Genomic DNA, 6,364 nt, shown 5'->3' on the forward strand with positions numbered 1-6,364 from the left:
TGGTACTAGTCTAGCACTTTGGAATGAGCTGCTACACACGTATGTCAATATTTAAATCTGCAGATGACTTGTATCTCCACACAAAGGTCCACTGTAAAGGCTTTGAAACACCAGTGGTATTAACTGTATATTCCCAGCAGTGATGGTGTTTTACAAACTTAGTTTAGGCAGTGGAATGGTATTATCTGCAGTAGTTATCATATAAACAACACATAATTTAACAACCTCCCATGGTTGCACTCTGTAATTTTATTTTGATTCTTTTGTGATATAAATTGCCTCTACCTACATATTCATACTTTATTTATATTTTTCAGATAAACTAAATCAAGCAAAGAAAGAGCTTTAGGCCACAGAACATTGGATTTACTGATCTGGTAATAGGTACCATAAATTCTGACTTACATGCTGCAGTGACAAATGGTACATCAGATATGAAATTTCCTTTGGGACTTTCATCCTTTGCCAGAAATGGTTTCTATATGACACACATATTTATCCTGCTAAGTGAAAAGGTGGGGTGACAGTGGAAAGATAGACATTGTTTATTGCAAACCATATTATTAAAGTTTCGACCATGATGTGGGTAGATATGCCTGTGGAAAGTGTGTGTATGTGATGGAGATGCTAAAATAACAATTCAGGAGAGTGTATCTGGAGCATGGCAACAAAGCTGTTAAGGGAGCAGAATTGCATATTGAATATTAGAACATAAAGTTTATGTTTCCGGAATACATCTGACGCTCTTACCTCACAAACCAAGTTAGCTTGATATCAATGATATCAATGTCCTTGACTTCCTAAAGAAAACCAAGCAGTTATCTTGTAGCTCATATTGAAATTGTGATCAATAGGGCAGTACAAGCCAAGCAGCTGGAGCAGATTCTGTGGCAACACAGACATTATAGTTTAGGTTAGATTATAAAGTGAAGTAAGTAATAAAAGTAGGTTACTGCCAATTCCCCAGTCACTAAACCCCTTAGTTACTGTTGCTACGTCTGTCAAGCTTTTTATTGTTGCCCAGCACATGTGCAGTTTACAACTGTAATGGTAGCAGATTTACCACTCAAATTTTGCATTAAGTACAAAAGCAGGCGTCTCAGTTCTAGTAAATACGATCACAACCATTGATTTTACTCCTGAAATGCAACTGGCAAATTTGTTTTGTATCAGCTAGTTGCGCAATTAAGTCAGAATTAATTGGTTGAAAACACCATCTATGAAAGATTTGTTTTGTAATTTTAAACTCTGGTGGATTTAGATTTCTGCATGATAAATTGCGACAGCTAGCTAGACTATCTGTCAAATCTGAATTTTCTCCCGGACGCCTACTTTACAGCAGCTGTGTGCGGAGCTTGGTGCCGTCCATGACGATTGTGATTGCTTTAAAGAAATGCTGGTTACACTTTACTTGAAGGTATCTACATAGATTCTGGTTAGGTTAAGGTAAAAACTAGGGTTAGGGTTCAGGTTAGGGTCATGTCATGACAGTGTCATGACAGCCTTCAATTTACCTTCAAGTAAATTGTTACCGAAATGCCAATGAACAAGAGTAGGTTTTTCTCCCATCCCAGAACTCTATGTGGACTAGCCAGACCCTCTTTCAATCCCCAGCATGTGGATGGTCTACCTCAGGTCTAACTGCTGTGTTTGGCAAACATAACGCTATCTCATGTAACGTTGTTAGGATTGTTGATGTCCAAACTGTAAAAAAAAATGTTTTTATTAACCTTTAATCCACAAAGTAGTAAACTAATGGTGTGCTCTTTGGCCTGCGAAGAAACATAAGAAATATAATGTTTTAGTTAGTACCCTGATTACTCAGACATGCTAATGATTGCATTTTTGGGAAGGCTAACATACACATACACTACCATCATAACTCTATAAATACATTGTCACTCTCTAAGATGCTGTATTTCACTTCTGGGCTGGTGAGTCAGGATCAGCAAGTTGATCTATATCGCTGGATCAGAATTGCATCATTGTGGGAGGGGTAATAGTACATTTAGCATGCTTACCAACAGCCCAAAATTTTTTTTTTTCTGAGGGGACAGAAAATGTTTGTTTGATGTACTGTGGTTTATTGTCTCCATACACAAAGACATCAAGGGCCAAACCAACTGACAAATCAATCCATATTCCCCAACTATGAGAAACACTTTATCATCTTAGAGTTTCACTGCAGAAGGACAGTTGATGCAACCCAAACTAATTGTGTTTCTGACATTTTAGCAATGCATTGAAGTATGTTTGGCTTCAGATGCTCCTGAAGCAACATGGGAAATGTGTTAGCAACAAACTCACTTCACTATTACAGTCTTCATAATGTTATTCCACTTTTTTAAGAGACTGTTAACCCGACAGAGCCTTGGTGGAAAATGTGAAGCCTCCGGGGTGAGATCGCCTTGCATAAGCACATTTTCCATTAGAACAGCCCTAAAGGGCAAGTGGAATTTGAAGTCTCCTGTCCATATACAATACAACTACTTCTTGAAAATATGAAAATATATACAAACCGAATGGTCAGCAAGGTAGCAAAATTAAAGGTGTTCAGCATCCATAAACAGGAACACAAACAAGGAAAAAGACATAAAGTTAAGCAAAACAAACCAGGGGCTAAATAATTATATGATCACTATAGCTATGCTTAATTTAAAAATGAAGACTGTGAAACCCTCTCCATCCCTTCTCTCTCCCTCTTTCCCTCTCCATCCATTCCCTCATGGTTAATTGAACCGAATGGTTTAGTGTGCAATTAATTATGATGTGCTGAGATGATGTATGGACCTGACAGGGCATTGTAGGTAATAATAGGAGAGATTTATTTACTGGCTCTGCATAGGCTCATCTCACCCCTGCAAAATGAATATATTTTCTCTGATTCAAATTATGGAAGAAAATAGGAAGGAAATTGTGTCAGACACATACATATACAGTACAATGCACTTAGAAACACACACACAATCACGGGAAATCAATGTTGTTCTTGTAGGGAAATTGTAAATGTAAAACGGCAGAAATGAATCAAGCTAATGGCATGGCTGACAGTTGTGTTCAATATTATGGTTTCAAACCCCCAAAAGATTGATTACATAACCTCTTCTTTATTTACTTTGTGGAAGAAAATATATTGCCCCACAGTGCTTGTGGGATAAACATAAAGTTAGGAAAGTGAGCCGAGCAGGAACGAGATGCATCAAGACTGTTATATGTGGTTGCATCGGTGAGCAAAAAGGAACGTATTCATACTTAAATCTATGTATTAGCAAAGAATACTGTTTTCAAGCAAAGTGAAACCTCAAAGACTTTTAAATATACTGGACAAGCCTCAAATATCTTCAAAGGATGTGGTTTCACTCACTGAAAACTGTTATTTATTCAGTGCTATATATCTTTTTTCATAAACATTTTTGACATTTCAAATGTTCACAGTACTTTGCTTTAACTTTGCACAGTCTCAAATGCCAAAAATGAATGTTTACTTTGTGTAGACAGAAATATACCATGATGTTAGTAAAAGTACATGTTTGCTAAAACAGCCAGCCTTGGGTTGATTTATGTCAAGGGACACTAAAAAAAGAAAACCATGAGAGGGCCATACACTTTCAAGTCGGTAAGTTAAGCTGTTTCGGCATAATGCTCTTATGGTCGAATCCCTTTCTGTGCATTTGCAGTCAGTGTACAAAAATATATCTGGCAAAAAGTGAATTTTACGGCGAGACAGGTGTTTCCATTATAACAACTTGCTCAATGCAGAATTAAGATGATCTTCCCTTTCTGGACACCAGACAAGGCGTGTAACTTTGACTCGGTCTAACAACAGGTGCATTTCTGCAGAGGCCAATACTTTCCCACACTCACCAATACACAGTATGCAATCACTTTTTGCCCATCTGTAGAGTATGATGATCACCATGCACCTGGACATTTAAATAAGTGCAGATGTTGCTGAAACATACAAATGAGAGAGTCAGTGTTTACTTTTTTTTTTTTTTTTGCATAGAAGCCAAGGTGTATGCTATTTCATACAGCTGAAAGGTTGGGCGTTGAGCAAAGCACTTATGTATTGGGTTGATTAATTGTCTCTCACTGAAACACTGACTGCTACTACATTCTGTAACACTGCCTTGCTGTTGTTAAACTTGATTCATGCATTTACTTCAAAAAGGCCTGTAGAGCGGACAAGCTATTGGGTAAAAGTTGTGCACAACACAAAGCGTCATTGATTGCTTTCTATTCTGCCATCCAATTCTTTCAGTCTTTCTTACAAGTTCTTTTCGGTGTCACCCCATCTCTGTTTAAAAAGCACCTTGCTTCTTGGCATCTGTGTTTCATTAAGCAACATGTCGGCACTATGCCAGCTTCTTTCATTTTTACATAAATGAAACAAATCCCTGCTGTGTAAGAAATGATGTGGACATGAAAAAGGATGATATTACTTCTCCATCAGGAGTTGGTCCAAATACCAGGAAGCTTGTAAAAGCTGGTATGATTGGACCATAAGGAGGCTATTCTTAAAGAATGGGGCAATGGGAGGAAATTAAATCTAGATGCCACTGGAGCCTAATAACAATTTCCTTATTTCTCACAATGGAAACTAAGCAGCAGAAGGATTATATAATACTATTGCAACAGTAAACATCCGTTTATGAGAACAGTTTACGGTTTTCCATGGGGATTTGTCTGCAATATAATCCAAACATCATTCGATATGTAAACAGATGTGCCTGGAATTGAAAACGCTTGGCTGACAAGTGTTTTTGATCCACTGTAGTGATTGAGGTCACAAGTAGGGTTTTTCATAATTTTCTCCTTGTATATAAGCGGTATTACCTCATACAATTACATTTCACGGTACATTAGGACTATTGGGTAAACATGTATGTATATGTGTATGACGGGATGTTGATATGTCAGCCTGCATGAAGGTGTCTATGGGCTTGCATGCAGACATAGACAGCCTGAGGCATAAGCAAACCTGGATCCACCAGGGGCCCCAAAACTCTCTTGGGTTTCTCTGTTCCTCAGGGTTTTTTCATTAACATACTACAACAGTATTTTAAGAAAAATAATATTTTGCTACTTTTTCTATCTTCTCCACTAATTATTTATTTATAAGATGTATACTTTAAAGCTAAATTTGTGACTTCCTGAACATTGCTGCCTCCCTGCAGTGGTGAAAGGTCTGCTCAGCACATGTAAGCCTGGTGATAATCTCTATCATTCTTATCAATAAATCCCATGAAATGGCCAAATACAATACAGTAATACCTAACTGTTTTTGTAGCCATAGCTGGATGTGGCGAATTCCTCTGTGCCATAGAGCACCATTGTTTTTCAAAAACTATTAATTAGCCATGTCATTGGACTGGCTATTCCTTCATTACTATTCACAGTTCATTACATGGACCACATTTTAACTCAATCCTGTACACACCATTTCGCTGCCAGAAATACCAACCAAATCCACTGCTGAAAATATGACCCGATTACACGATTGAAAGGTACGTTTTAAACTTTACTGTCATGCACATACTTTACATGTAGCGAAATTCATTCTCTGCATTTAACTCATCCCTCAAGGGAGCAGTTGGCCGCCATTTACAGCACCAGTGGACCAACTCCAGGTCTAAGCCGGTGCCCTAATCAAGGGCCCTGATCAAGGGGACTGACTGGAGAACCTGCTTTTTTGATCAAATGTTCGAGGTCCTTGAAAACCAAGAAGCCGGAGAAAACCCACACAAACATTGGGACAACATTCAAACTCCACAAAGAAAGGTTCAGAACGACCTGGAGTCGAAAGCACATCCTTCTTGCAGCAAGGCCACAGTGCTAACCATTGGGCCACCATGTTGCCAAACATGTGACATTTTACTATGTAAATGTTATTTACATGCTAAAATCATGTCAGTTTCATCTGGAAGATTTACTTAATGTATTAAATGTAAAAGTACTCGATGCAAAAAAATACTCACATTTTAGAATCAAGTCAATCAACTGAAAGTGTTTACTGTAATTGGCCAATAATTTCTGTTAAAGTAAAGTTACTAGTAATTGGTAACAAAAGCTCTTAGATGAATGCAATGGAGTAAAAAGTACAATATTTCTCTGTGAGATGCAGTAGAGTAGAAGTAGAAAGAGACATGAAAAGAAAAAACTCAAGTAAAGTACAAATACCTCACATTTGTACTTAGGTACAGTACTTGAGTAAATGTACATTCCACCACTGCTTCTTATTCCAGTTTCAGTAAAGTTTGTAACTACAGCGCCCAGCTTTGTGTATTTATTAAGGCAAGGCAAGGCAAGGCAGCTTTATTTGTATAGCACATTTCAGCAACAGGGCAATTCAAAGTGCTTTACA

The sequence above is a fragment of the Etheostoma cragini genome, chromosome 1 (assembly GCF_013103735.1).
Source record: "Etheostoma cragini isolate CJK2018 chromosome 1, CSU_Ecrag_1.0, whole genome shotgun sequence".
Classification (NCBI taxonomy): Eukaryota; Metazoa; Chordata; class Actinopteri; order Perciformes; family Percidae; genus Etheostoma; species Etheostoma cragini.